The 14,332-nt window shown below is 45.5% G+C and overlaps 1 protein-coding gene across 2 annotated transcripts in view; it reads left to right on the forward strand.

The window, feature by feature from the left end:
• The window catches only part of DENND4B (DENN domain containing 4B), a 2,518,380-nt gene that overhangs the window by 512,416 nt on the left and 1,991,632 nt on the right, over window positions 1-14,332 (forward strand). The gene's annotated exons all lie outside the window — the stretch shown is intronic.

Raw genomic sequence — 14,332 nt, forward strand, 5'->3', positions numbered from 1 at the left:
TATACCATAACCATAAAGCATTACAAGGCATGGAGATGCATAAATGGTTAACCCGATGTGGTGGTGTGATGGGAGTGCCTCATTAAACTCCTGGATATCTACTGGCACTCTGTTAGTGAAATATTATTTTCCTGTGTGCTATAAGGCTGAACAGCAGTTGCTTGGAGTTCTTAAATTTAAATATGAGCACAGTTATTTAGTTGGGATTGCAGTATGGTGGCTGCTTGAGCTGGTGCGAAAACTGTAAAATTGTTTAAAAAGCCAGTAAAAGTTATAAGTTTGGTGGGTGGGGGATTCTTTTACTGGCTAATGGACACACTGCCTGGATGTTATGCAAAGGAAAGATCTGTGGGGAAAAGAGTCTACTAGAAAAAAAAGAAAAAGTTGGTGATGGGAAAGAATCTCATGGCAGCAGAGTTATTTTGCAGAATCACTGCATGAGATGGCTTCAAGTAAATAGAAAAAAATAGACCAGATCAGAAGTGAAGTTTGGAATAATATACAAGAAACCATGACAAGTGGTTAGAAAAATAAGTGTTATGTAACAGATATGATGAAGAGTTAAAGTAAGTCAGGAATAGAAGTGAGGGATAGGATAACAAGAGGTTGAGACATTAAATGGAGAAATGTTTCAAAAAGTAGTAGATCTAGAAGGGAATGCATGAAGAGAAAACCAGACATTTTCTGCAGTACGTGAGAAGGTGGAGAGAGTGGACTTAGAGTAACGTTATAAATGGAGTGTTTGTTAATCATGAGGGTGTATTGTCTTTACTGCAAATTTAGCCTCCATAAAGCAGCCAAGACCCATATTAGTTAAAATGATGGAGTTGGTTCTGATAGCTATGGCAGAAAAGAAAGATGTTTAAGCATTAGTGATGCCATGGTGTTTGTAGACCATAACAACTCACTCTATACAAGATGAAGGAAAATAAGTTTTTTTATTCATTTAGAGATGTTCTTCGTGTTTCACTGTTGCAGTCATTACACTTGGGTTATCCTGCTGGCAGGTTGCCCTCAGTCGGCCTGAATTCCAAAGTCTTGGGTCCTGCGTCAGTTGCTGTCGCCTCTTCCCTGACGTCAGTTCGTCAGGGGTTATAGGCCATTTTATTCAGTCTTTCTTGCCGCACGGTGCCTGAAGCAGAAGCAGTTCGCAAGTGCTGGTCGGCTGACTCCTGAGATTTTCGTGTTCGAGTTTCAGATCTGAAGTCTTCATTAAAAGCTAAGTACCCCGTTGGGGAAACTTTTTTCTTGCTCCAGACCGATGTCACAAAAAGTTAATTGTATTTCTTGTGGGAAGCAAATACCTCATAAGGACTTTCATTCTTACTGTATTCCTTGCCTAGGCCCTGACCACGACATTGCTAGTTGTCGGTTTTGTGCTAGATTTAACCAACGCACTGTTAAGCGTCTGCACAATTTTGCCTTAAGCTATTTTGGGCGAAAATTTAATTATACAGTGTCGTCAGATAGCCATCTGACTACCAGAGTTCACAAAAAACGCAAAGAAAAAGACAGGCAACCAAGATCCAAAACCAACGATGAAGCTTCTCCTAAGCAAATCGACGGTTCTCATCGAGGCGCTTTCACAGCCCCTGACGCCTGCTACTTTAGAGTCGCAGACTGCTACCGACTCCCACGTAGAGTCGGCCAGGCTGCTGGAAACTCAAGGTATTGGAGCCTCAGAGATTATTCCCTCAGATGGGTCCGGAGCCGCTGAGCAGGCATCGGCTTCTGAGGGTGTATTCAGACCTAAGCAATTATATATAAAACCGACTTCAAAGACTAAAACACCTTTAAAGGCAAAGAAACAAGTTCACCAGCCACAAGGACAGGCCTCCATGCCCAAAAAACAGATGCTCAAAATGGCCAAGACTTAATTATCTTGATCAGGGGTTCCCATCCCCCTCCTGATAAGAGGCCTAGGCAAGAGACAGACTATGAATCTTCAGATCAGGTTTGCATTTCTTCTGATCAGGAATATTCTCTTCCCCACTATGAGGATTCTGATGCTGAAGAATCAATTCCTTCAGCTTCTTCTCCTGAGGACTACTCTTCTGGGGAAACTTTGCATACTATGAGGGAACACTTCCACTGGGAGAGCCAAGATTTTTCAAAATCTAAGAAAAGGCTCAGAGACTTCCTTTTACTACCTCAACACAGGCCTCTAGCTATTCCACCTGTGTTGGACATTGTAGATGATGTGTTCTCGGAGTCTAGTCTGACCCCTGACTCTCTACCTCCAGCTCCTGTTAAGCTGGACAGTTACTACAGGGTCTCTGACTCTCATAAATTCTTTTCAAAAACCCTACTGCAGACCTAGAAACTATTTCTCAGGGTCCAAAAGGGGGTCAAGGCTTCTACTGCAAAAAACCCTACCCCGTCTGACAGGGATTCTAGGGCACTGGATAGATGGGGAAAAAAGATTTACACAGCTGCTACTTTGGCTATATGGGCCTTAAATTGCCAGTTTCATATGCTCAAATATCAGCAATATATCATGACACTGCTTAAACAGAAAATGATGACAAATTCTGATTGTGCAGAAAGCAAAGAAATGCAGGATTTCTTGCATGCAGCTGAACAGGTTGGAAAGCATACTTTGCAATGTGGGTTTGATTCTCTGGAGGCCTCCTGCAGGGCCGCTGTTATGGGTTCTGTCATTAGGAGGCATGCTTGGTTAAAGGAACAAACTCTGCCTGACCATGTTAAAGCAATATTATTACATGCTCCTTTACAACATGATACCTTGTTTGGTGTTAAGGCAGAAGAGGTGTTAAAGAAAATGGAGGACAAAGCTAAATCTATGCAAACGGTCAATGATTTTTTTTACAGGTACAGCCATCTAGATTTAGCAGACACTGGCCTACAAAGAATTGGTCCTTTCCAGTTTCAGACAGACCTCAAAGGGGCAGATCCCGACGCCCTAGAGGCAGATCACAGCCGCAAGGATCCTACAGGCCTAAGCAGTGGGGTGCTTCTACCCCCAAAGGTGGAGAAGACAAAGCACAATCATACCGGAAACAGTCCCAATGACTTCCCCCTGCCTGCCCCAAGCACTTATCTTCTGGCAGCACCCTTAGGGGGAAAACTAGCATTTTTTCACAAAATTGGCACATTATAACCCAGAACAAATGGGTTCTAGACATAGTGTCACAAGGCTACAAGTTTCATTTCCATACCCTGCCAGGGGCACAGAACTGCCAAAAAATCAATGGGCAGAGGAGCAAAAACAAGTCGCAACTCACATGGACATGAGGGCTATTCAACAAGTGCCACAGCAAGAGCAGGGACAAGGATTTTACTCGACTGTTCTTGATACCCAGAAAGGACAAAGCATGGAGACCAATACTGGAATTATCTATTCTAAACACTTTCCTGGATGTAGCAAAATTCAAGATGTTGACCTTACAACAGCTTTTGCCCATGCTGGGCAGCAAGGCATTGCTCGTGACTTTAGACCTAAAAGAGGCATACCTGCATGTCCCAATCAGACAATCATGCAGAAGATACCTCAGATTCAAGGCTGGCTCAAGGCATTACCAATTCTCTGCACTGCCCTTTGGCTTATCTACTGCGCCCAGAGTCTTCACAAAGTGCCTGGCACCAGTAATTGCTTACTGCAGACAAAGAGGAATACAAATATATCCTTACTTGGACGACTGCCTCATACAAGCAGAGAACAAGGACATTCTAATACAGCATCTGACGTTCGTGATAAGACTTTTAACATGCCTAGGGTACACAGTCAACAAAAAGAAATCAAAACTAGTACCCTCTCAAGAGATAATATTCCTGGGTGCAAGCTTAAATACAACTGCCCAGATGGCTTACCTCACTCCAGACAAAGACAACTGACTACCAATTTCAAGGAAATGGCAACAAAGACCCAGTTATCTGCAAGAAAAATTCTGCAGGCTTTGGGCTTCATGGCATCCTGCACCTTACTAATTCCATATGCAAGACTGCATATGAGGAAAATTCAGTGGTACCTAAAAAGTGTCTGGACACAACATTGCCACAGTCTGGAAACAATGATTACTCTAATTCCTTGCCTGCAACAGGAATTTCGATGGTGGACAAAGGCTTGTCACCAAAACAAGGGACAGCCATTCTCACTACCCCCAGCCAGGCAGAGCCTAACGACGGATGCTTCAGATTATGCCTGGGGGGTGTACACATGGCAGGAAGAAGCATTCAGGGCACCTGGTCCTCAAATCAAAAGCATCTACATGTCAATCAAAAAGAGATGCTAGCTGTTCAAAATACCATGACAGCCTTCAAGGACTTATTTCATCTGGGACAACTACTGATAGAGACAGACAACACCACGGTCATGTGGTACATAAACAAGCAGGGGGGCACTCATTCTTATCCCCTGTGTAGACAAGCCATGGCTTTATGGGACACAGCATTGACATACCACGTTCATCTGCAGGCACAATTCCTGCCAGGAAAGGACAATACTCTAGCAGACGAACTAAGCAGAAACCTCATGGATCCCCATGAGTGGCACCTGGATCCACAAGTTTTCAGCATGATAACAAAGAAATGGGGATGCCTGGACATAGATCTATTTGCCTCCCCTCAAAACAATCAACTAAAAAGATTCTGCACAGGGACTTATCACAGACGAGCTTGGAAAGTGGACGCCTTATCTTTCAACTGGACAAAAACCTATCACTATATGCCTTTCCTCCACTGTCTCTCCTCCCCAAGGTACTCCTAAAGGTCAGGCAGGAGAAACCAAAAATGATTCCGATTGCCCCAGACTGGCCACGCCAGTACTGGTATCCAATCTTTAGGAATTTGTCCCAATGCCCAGCCTGGACCTTACCTCAAATAGCTCATCTACTATCCCAGCAAAACAATCAGATTCTGCACAGCCAACTCAGGACCCTAAACTGGAGGCATGGCGGATAATGTAGCCATACAAACCACACCTCTCAGTAAAGCTGTGATGGATGTCATTTTAGGAACCAGAAGGCCTAGTACTAGAAAATCCTGTGCTGGGAAATGGAAGAGATTCTGCGCTTGGAACCAAGCTCAAGGAACTGATACAAGTGTCCCAAATATTCCTCAGATTTTGCAATACTTAACTGAGATGCTGGACAAAGGCCTATCTTTTTCATCAATTAAAATCCATGCCTCTGCCATTTCGGCTCATTACAATACAGAGCCACCACTCTTTTCTCATCCTTTATTAAGGCAGTACCTCAGAGGAACCAAAAACTTAAGGCCTCCAAGGAGAATGCCAATACCTGCATGGGACCTCAATTATGTCTTGGAAAAACTCACCATGTTAAGTTGTCAATCTCGCCTTCATTCCTGCTGGATGGGTTCGGAGCCGATCCTCGGCTCCGACTCGGCACTAGCTTTAGCTCGAGAACTCCTTTTACCAGCTCGAGGCAACCCTATATCCCATGATGCAAGGCGGAACTACCCCAGATCTTGTTTGCCGCTTAGCGAAAGAGGTCTCCTTTGCCAGCTGAGGTAAGTTTTTTCTTGTTAAAGAAGAAAAAGTTTAGTTAGGGGTTTAATTTCCCTTCAGTGTTAGGTTAGCCTGTATTTAGTACAGCCCACCCTATTCCCTTCCTTTTTAAACTTTTAAAATAGTTTTTCAGTTAAAGTTTTAGTCAGGCCTAGTTCCCCAAGTTATTCCCTTCCTGTGTGTCTGTGTAGGGATTAAGTTGTGTGTTTGTGGGGACTGTTTGTGTATATCCTTTTAGGATGTCTAGGGAAGGCAAGGTCTCAGGCTTCAAGAAGTGTGACCAGTGTTGTCAGAAAATGTCCCTGGCAGGCGGTCACACTTCTTGTGTGTATTGCCTGGGGCCTTTGCACCTGCAGGACTCCTGTGCATTGTGTCATGCCTTTAGCCAGAGAGTCCTGCAGGAAAGGAGGAACAAATTGATCCTCCGAGGTTTGTTAAAACCTGAAGGTTCTCCTCCTAAGCAAGGGCAGGAAAACCTCTTAAGCCACGAAGGCTCAGGCTACAGTGTCCAAGCCTCCTCCGGTGGCTCCGGGGGCCGATGCTCCGGCTGGAGCCGATGCTTCTTCTGCTAAAGTAGTGGGTTCGGTGCGGCGGCTCCGATACCCTGACTACTGTTGCCTTGTCGGCTCGGCTGGAGCCGACACTTTATCCAGCATCGGGCCGAGATCCTCGGCTCCATCTGGGGTTCAAGGGACTTCGGCTCCGATGGCTCCGGCCCGTAGAGATCCCGGTCCCCGCCGATACTAAGTATTCACTCGGCTCCGGGTCTCCTCTTTGTCGGAGCGGAGCCATCGGAGCCGATCTTGAGATCTTCCAGGCTGTCTGACCACGATTTGGAGAGGGTGGTAAGCAGGCTGTTGAAATCTCAGGCACTGGCCCAAATGCTCCATAGCCCGTCTCAACAGACTTGGCTATAGCCCGATTCTTGAGATTCCTCCTCCGACTCCACACCAGAGTTCGGCCGGAGCTTCTTGGGACAGCGACTGTTTCGATGCGGAGCCGATACATCCTTGGCTCCGTCATCCTCGGCTCCGATCTCCTCCTTGAGACTTTCCTTGGAGGGATCCGGTCGTCGGGTTTCCACTGTCGGCTCCGAGGGGCTAGTGGCATCGGACCCTTGTCCGACCCTGCTCTCCCTCTCGGAGCTTGCTGGTAAGCTCGGCGCCGACATCGCCTCGAGCATTCTCTCTCCTTGGAGCCGACCATTCCTGTTTCTTGGGCGGGTGTATTCAGGTCTCCCGGGAGAGGAGCCTTTGAGGTGATGAGGAGTGTCCTGGCCTCTGAGCCTGGTCAGCGGTCTATCCCTCTAGCTCCTCCCTCATCAGTGCCTGCAGATGCCTCTTGCCAGCCTCTTGCTCTCAGGCCCAGGGATCCATCGCCCCAGGTTTCCCCACTGGGAATTTCCTCCTCTTCGAGGTTTCTCCTGACCCTGCAGGGGAACCCCTCGGAAGAGGACGTGTAAGAGGAAACACACAGACTCCCTGAGTCTACTACATCTGATACCGACTTAGATGAGTCGGAGGGTTCCCCACGGTCCCCTCTGAGGATGTCTCATTTTCAGACATCCTTGAGCTCCTCAAACAGAGGGGAATTGGCCCTCCATTGACCCCTCCGAGGATGAGTCGGTATACCTGGAGGCTTTGGATCCCGACCCTCCACCTCCTGGGTGTCTCCGCCTTCGACCCACTCATGCAGGTAGTGGCTCGGAGGCGTGGCTCCAGATTCTGTGGAACCTGTCCCCAGGAGACCATCCACATTCATCACGGCCCCTCGGACAAACAGTTCCTGTCCAAAGGTGTCTCTGTGGATGCTATGGTGGTGGCGGCGGCCACTAAGAAGGAACTGGCGGATCCTTCAGTACCTGTCCATCCTCCTAATAAGGATTCTAGGACCATGGACAGGTATGGAAAGCGGAAGTTTTCTTCAGCGACCTTTGCTATCGTTAAGCTGAATTACCTTTGTCACTTCACCAGGCTTCAACGAGATATTCTCAAGGAACTGGGAGAAGTAGTCCAGGATCCTTCAGCTGCTGGGGCTCAGGAAAAGATTGCCTCTCAGCTAGCTATCCTGAATTCGATATCTAACTCCTCCATGCGGCTCATATCTTATGCAGCCGATGGAGCAGGCCGCAGGCACAGGTGTTGCTCTTAGACGCCAAGCCTGGATGCGGCTGTGTAATTTTGCAGACCCCTTTAAGGTGTCCTTCACCAACACCCCCTTTGACGGTTTGGCTTTGTTCAGACCTCAGGTGAAGGATACTTTGACCAGATGTGAACAGGACGGTAAAACTCTTTCTGCCGTTGGAGTCCAGTTTTCCACTCCTTCTAGACCATATCCCAAGGGTCAGACGGGGAAGATGTGGTTCCGTAAAGCCCAAGGAGCTACACGGACACGTGGTCAGTTTACCCCCAGAGGCAGAGGGGGTAACAATAATAGACGCCGCCCTAGAGGCAGGGGGGGACCTCAGAACCAGGGCAACAGGGAGTCTCTTCCTGAGAAGCCCTTTCAGCATCCCTGAGGTGTTGCCCGACTGTCCACCCTTGGAGGCAGTCGGGAAGAATTGCTGTACCCAGTAGCCTGGCAATCCCTATCACAAGAGAAGTGGGTACAGTCGATTATATCCGAGGGTTACAAAATCCCTTGAAGGTTTCCCATACCTCTACAATCCCTTCCAGACATCTCACCCGGTCAAAGGGATTTGGCAAAACAGGAAGTTTCAAAACTCCTGGGAAAAGAGCCATCCAAACAGTGCCGGCAGACCAAGTAGGATCCGGCTTCTACTCAAGATTCTTTTGGTCCCCAAAGGACGGGAGATTGGAGACCAATACTAGACCTAAGCAGACTAAACAAGTCTGTCAGAAGGCAAGATTCGGATGGTCACGCTGCAATCCATTCTGCCCTTTCTGGGCAAGGACAACTGGATGTGCTCGATAGACCTTCAGGATCGTGCTATCATATAAAGATTCACAGGCGCTCCAGAAGGTTTCTCCGCTTTCGGCTGGGAGCCAGTCATTACCAATTCAGCGCACTACCCTTTGGCCTCACTTCAGCCCCCAGAGTGTTCACCAAATGCATGGCAGTGGTCACAGCTCACCTGAGGCGTCGAGGATTCCAGGTGTTTCCTTATTTGGACGACTGGCTCCTCTCCGCCACCTCAAGGATCAGCTTCTTGGTCCAGAGACTACACCTTACAGCTTTGCAAGAGTCTAGGAATTTCGTGAATTTGAAAAATCCTCTCTGCTGCCTTGCCAATCTATCACCTTTATAGGCAGAGTTAGATACCGTCAAAATGTTAGCCAGGCTAACAAATCAAAGGATTCTGGACATCCAGAAATTTGTTCAGCTTCTGTTACAAAGCAACAAGGTCAAAGCCAGGTTTGTCTTGAAAGTTCTAGGCCTAATGGCTGCAGCCATTGTTCTTCTTCCACTGGCTCGCTTCCACATGCGTCTCCTGCAGTGGATGTTGTTCACGCAGTGGTGGTACCACGATCTGCCCATGAGACACGAGATCTTAGTGACACAGTCTTGCAGGGCTCATCTACGACGGTGGATATCTTCCCCTCTTCTTCATCAGGGCCGACCCTTTGTTCCCCCTCCTCCAGTTGCCACAGTCACCACGGATGCCTCTCTGATCGGGTGGGGGGGGCATTATCAGGGCAGGATGGTCCACGGGACCTGGCAACCCATAGAATACCACCTGCACATAAATGTCCTGGAGATGAGAGCAGTGCTTTTAACGTTGCAAGCCCTCGACGACTTTCTTCCCACAGGGACTATTGCAGTACAGACGGACAACATGTCCGTGGTCTGGTACATCAACAAACAGGGCGGAACCAGGTCCTATCCCTTATGTCAAGAAGCTCTCAGACTTTGGCAATGGGCGATCTCTTCTCAGCGGTTTCTGATAGCAACGCACATCCCCGGCAGGTCCAACCTATTGGCGGACAGGCTAAGCAGATCTATTCTGATGCCTCACGAATGGCCTCCCAATCAGTCTGTAGTGGATCAGATTTTTCTGAAGTGGGGCACCTTGTTGCGATCTTTTCGCTACCCTCAAAACAGCAAGTGCCCAGATTACTTCACACTATTTCCTCTTCCAGGCCAACCCTTGAGAGACTCTCTAACCCAGGATTGGCCTCGGGGACTCTTTATGCTTTTCCTCCTTTCCATTGATTCCACAAGTCATTCAGAAAGCCACCGTTTTGAGAGCCAAATTGATCCTCATTGCTCCATATTGGCCTCGACAAATTTGGTTTCTGTCTCTACATCATCACCTTCTGGTGCAGCCCTGGCATCTGGACCCAGTTCGGATCTTTTGATCCACCAGTCGGGTCAGCAGCACCGGGCCATTCATTCTCTCAACCTCACTGCTTGGTTACTCCACTTCCTTCCCTAGCCAGGCTACCAATGATTTCTGACTCAGTCAGAGACATTTTAGTGTCTTCTTTAAAGTCGTCCACTAGAACTGTTTATGCTAGCAAGTGGCGGCGTTTTTATTTGGGCAAACGCCAGAAATATTGATCCTTTCACCGCTCCTATACATTCTGTTTTGGATTTCCTGGCGGAGGTTTTTCATTCGGGATCGTCATCTACAGTCAAAGTACAACTGGCTGCTATTTCCAAATTTCATGTTGGCTTGCAGGACAATAACATCATGTCTCATAGGTTATGCAAAGCCTTTTTGAGAGGAGTTTTTCTCCTAAAACCGCCTGTGAAACATCCTCCTCCGCAATGGGATCTGAACTTAATGTTGGCATCCCTAATTCTACCTCCTTTCGAACCGTCTGCTACGTGTTCTTTAAAGTTGTTGACATGGAAAACTATATTTTTGCTGGCTGTTACTTCTGCAAGAAGAGTTTCTGAGATTCAGGCCCTCTGTATTCGTTCACCTTATCTGGTGTTTCATAAGGATAGGGTTTTGCTCAGAACTAACCCTTCCTTTCTTCCCAAGGTTGTATCTCAAGCCAATATTAACCAATCTATTGATCTACCAGTTTTCTTTCCTAACTATTCTGACAGAGCTGAACAGAAGCTGCATTTTTTGGATGTTCATCGTCAGCTCAGGTACTACTTACATAGGACTAAACAAATTAGAAAATCAGACCAATTGTTTGTCTCCTATGCAGAAAACAGGTTGGGTCTTCCAGTATCTAAAGTGACCTTATCTAGATGGTTGACTTCCACCATTTCCTATGTGTACTCTCTAAGGGGCAAACAACTATCTTCTAAGCCAAAAGCACATTCGACCAGGAGTCTATCCACTTCTGTAGCCTTTCAGGATAGACTTCCCATTGACACTATTTGTGCAGCAGCTACTTGGGCCACGCCTCATACCTTTGTGTCTCATTACAAGTTGGATTTGGCCTCCAGAGATAGGGCCAGTTTTGGTTCCACTGTTCTCAAGAGTCTGTTCCATTGAGCCACCGGGATACAGGTGCTAGGGGCGGTCCCATCCAGCAAGAATGAAGGCGAGATTGACAACTTAACATTTAGAAGTTATGTACCTACCATAACGTTCCATGTTAGTTGTCTTCTCTCACCTTCTTTCTTGTCCTCCCTCCTTCCCCTGGCCTGGACAGATCTTGGAGAGTTCCTATTAGATTGCTTCCTCTGGAGCATTGTTATGAGGACTTCTTTTAGGAACCATGGTTCCTAATTATATTAGGATAAGTCTTTAGCAGGGTTAGTTAGCTGCCAAACGAGATCTGAGGTAGTTCCGCCTTGCATCATGGGATATAGGGTTGCCTCGAGCTGGTAAAAGGAGTTCTCGAGCTAAAGCTAGTGCCGAGTCGGAGCCGAGGATCGGCTCCGAACCCATCCAGCAAGAAAGAAGGCGAGAGAAGACAACTAACATGGAACGTTATGGTAGGTACATAACTTCTAATTACCTCCTTTTGAGCCAGCTGCTACTGCGGATATAAAGTTCTTATCTTGGAAAACAGCTCTTCTCCTAGCAATAACTTCTGCAAGATGAGTTTCAGACCTACAGGCTCTCGTGGCTGTGGAACCCTTTATCATTTTTTATCCAGACAGGGTCTGTGAGAACAAACCCTATATTTATGCCTAAGGTGGTACCCAGTGTAGCCCTTAATCAAACAATTCACTTGCCAACTTTTTATCCAAATCCACAGAACAACGGGGAGAAAATTCTGCATTCTTTGGACATACACAGACAACTTAGATTCTACTTGGACAAAACTAAAGTTTTCAGAAAGGCAGAGCAATTACTAGTGGCATATGCCACAGCATCACATGGAAAGGCGATCTCCAAGCAGACTATTTCAAAGTGGATAGGACACTGCATTCGTTTCTGCTACTCACAGCATGGCAAACCAGTGCCTAAGGGCATTAGGCCACATTCAACCAGAGCTGCGGCCACTTCTGCAGCCTTTCTCAGGGGAGTACCAACCAAAGACATTTTAGAGGCTGCTACTTGGAGTTCAGTGCATACCTTTACAAAACATTACAATCTGCCTCTCTACTCTAAATCCAAGGCAGGCTTTGCCACTGCAGTTCTGCAGGGCCTCATAGCCGCTCCTAATGCTGTCTAGCTCCAGCCACCCAACCATAGCTTTGGGACTCAACCCAAGTGTAATGACTGCAACAGTGAAACACGAAGAACATACTACAGTTGTGTACACTTATCATAAATGTTGATGTTCGAGTGTATTCACTGTTGCAGTCCAGGTTACCCGCCCGCCATCCCCCCTTACTTTTAATGGAACTTATCTTTACTTCTCTAATCTGTACAACCTAGGTGGTGTATTTGATTATAGATGAAGATAAAGCTTATTTTGGTGCATGTATGTTTTATTTACATAATTTTAACCTACCCGTTTGGGGGACAATAAAATAGCGTTGGCTGCATCTTTTATACCACTGACGTCAGGGAAGAGGCGACAGCAACCGATGCAGGACCCAAGACTTTGGAATTCAGGCCGACTGAGGGCAACCTGCCAGCAGGATAACCCAAGTGTAATGACTGCAACAGTGAATACACTCGAACATCTACATTTATGGTAAGTGTACACAACTGTACTTTTTCATGAGGCTAGGGTGAGATTTAAACTGCTATACCTGGTGTTTTTTTTAGAATAGGTTTTCCTTGTGGGTTGAAACCCTGTATAGAGGCAGATCAGCCTTTGGAGGCAATTTAAAAAAGTCAACAAAACTCTAGTCAGCAAGGTGAAAAGGACTCTTATTTCTCAACTCTCTCTCTCCAAGTAATTAGAGCCCTATAGAGACTTTGCCAGTGAAGCCCTTTATCTCTAGCCAAAAGAAAATGCTTGTGCTGCAGAGAAAAGTCCAAGGTCTGATGAGAAAAAATATGAAAAGCTTTGATTCATATCAGTTACTGATACTGTGGGAATGTCAAGAAAGGGGAGAAGATTAATAACTTTTCAATAAAAAAGTGTGATTTGAACCAGAATATGCTACAGTGAGAAGTTGAGGACTGTGAAGACTAATAAGTAATAGGGGAGCTTTGAAGAATTGAACCTTTTAGGTGCAATTTATTTCAAACTGATGTGAAAGTTAAAATTAATGAATCCCTATTATGTTACGGTTGCCCATGAAGGAAATGAATGGGGGAAAGAACAAACTAAAATTTTCAACTTTTATGGAAATACATTATATTTCATAATAATACTGAACAGACATAGTTTCTGAATGTATTTATAGGTGAGGATTGGAATTTAATGTGTAGCACTGAGAATATATTGGGGGTCCTAGAAAGGAAATTGTAAGAGAAGGTAGATTTTTAAACAAATATATGAACGTGTTTAGAATGAAAGATGTTGATTCAATAGCAGCAATTCAGAGGGTGTTTACATATTCTTCCTCAAGGTGTGTTAACTTGGCTGGGCTGGATAGGAGCTGTATATCACAGGAATATGTTTGTATATTTATTGAGACCCATCCAGTAACTGTATCAGACCTTGCAGTTATAAGAGCTATGATAAAGAATAAAGGAACTAAAATAAAAGAAATGCATCAGTATTTCCTTGCATTGTTATTAAAAAGGAAGTGACTTAAGGAATGGGTAACCGGTAAAATCCGTAGGTTATTGGGACTGATGGAAATGATGCCTGCACCAGGCACGGGGGATCCCATTAAGATGAACTTGAAAAATGTAATGGAAATGAGAGAGTTGTAGGTGAAAAGTAACCAAACTTATTTAGAATTGTCAAAAGTTGAAATGTTGCAGAGGAAGGAGAGGCTTGCAGAAAAGAAGAGCATTTGAAGAGTGTCAAGAGGAAAATAAATGAATAGTTGGACAATGTACTAGTTTAGGAAGCTAACTGATAAACAGTTTTCTCAAATAATAGTCCCAGAAATTCTTATCAGAAAAAACGTGGGCAGTACAAAGCAGAAAGTGACCCTTTAGTAAGGTTAACTGTGAATCCTAAAGAGATATTAGAGATGTTTTGGCAGCATTAGAAAAATTTGTGTGGAACAGAGGAGTCGATAAATCATGAAGAGAGACTTTAGAAGGCATTTTTTGGAAACCTTAGTTATTCCAAAGCTTGGTGAAATGGAGACTAAGGAATTAACAGTGAGGACTGATAAAGAAGTAAAAATTATGATGTGTAACCAAGCAACAGGGAAATCTCCAGGAATGGATAGGAATTCCTGTAAAGATCTGGAAGTTAGCAGGAAGTAGGCTGTTGAAAAGTTGGAAAGTATGGTTTATGTTTTGAAAAGTGGTGGAGGTACCTACATCATTAAAGACAGCGGTGGTGGTATTACTAAAACTCTGCATCATGTAGGCCAATATTGCTTCTAAATCTTGATTGCTAAGTGAATGGTGAGCTATATGGATCACTGGTCTTGTGAGAGTGACAG

Source organism: Protopterus annectens, chromosome 8.part0 (assembly GCF_019279795.1).
Source record: "Protopterus annectens isolate FY-2018-M chromosome 8.part0, PAN1.0, whole genome shotgun sequence".
Taxonomy (NCBI): Eukaryota; Metazoa; Chordata; order Ceratodontiformes; family Protopteridae; genus Protopterus; species Protopterus annectens.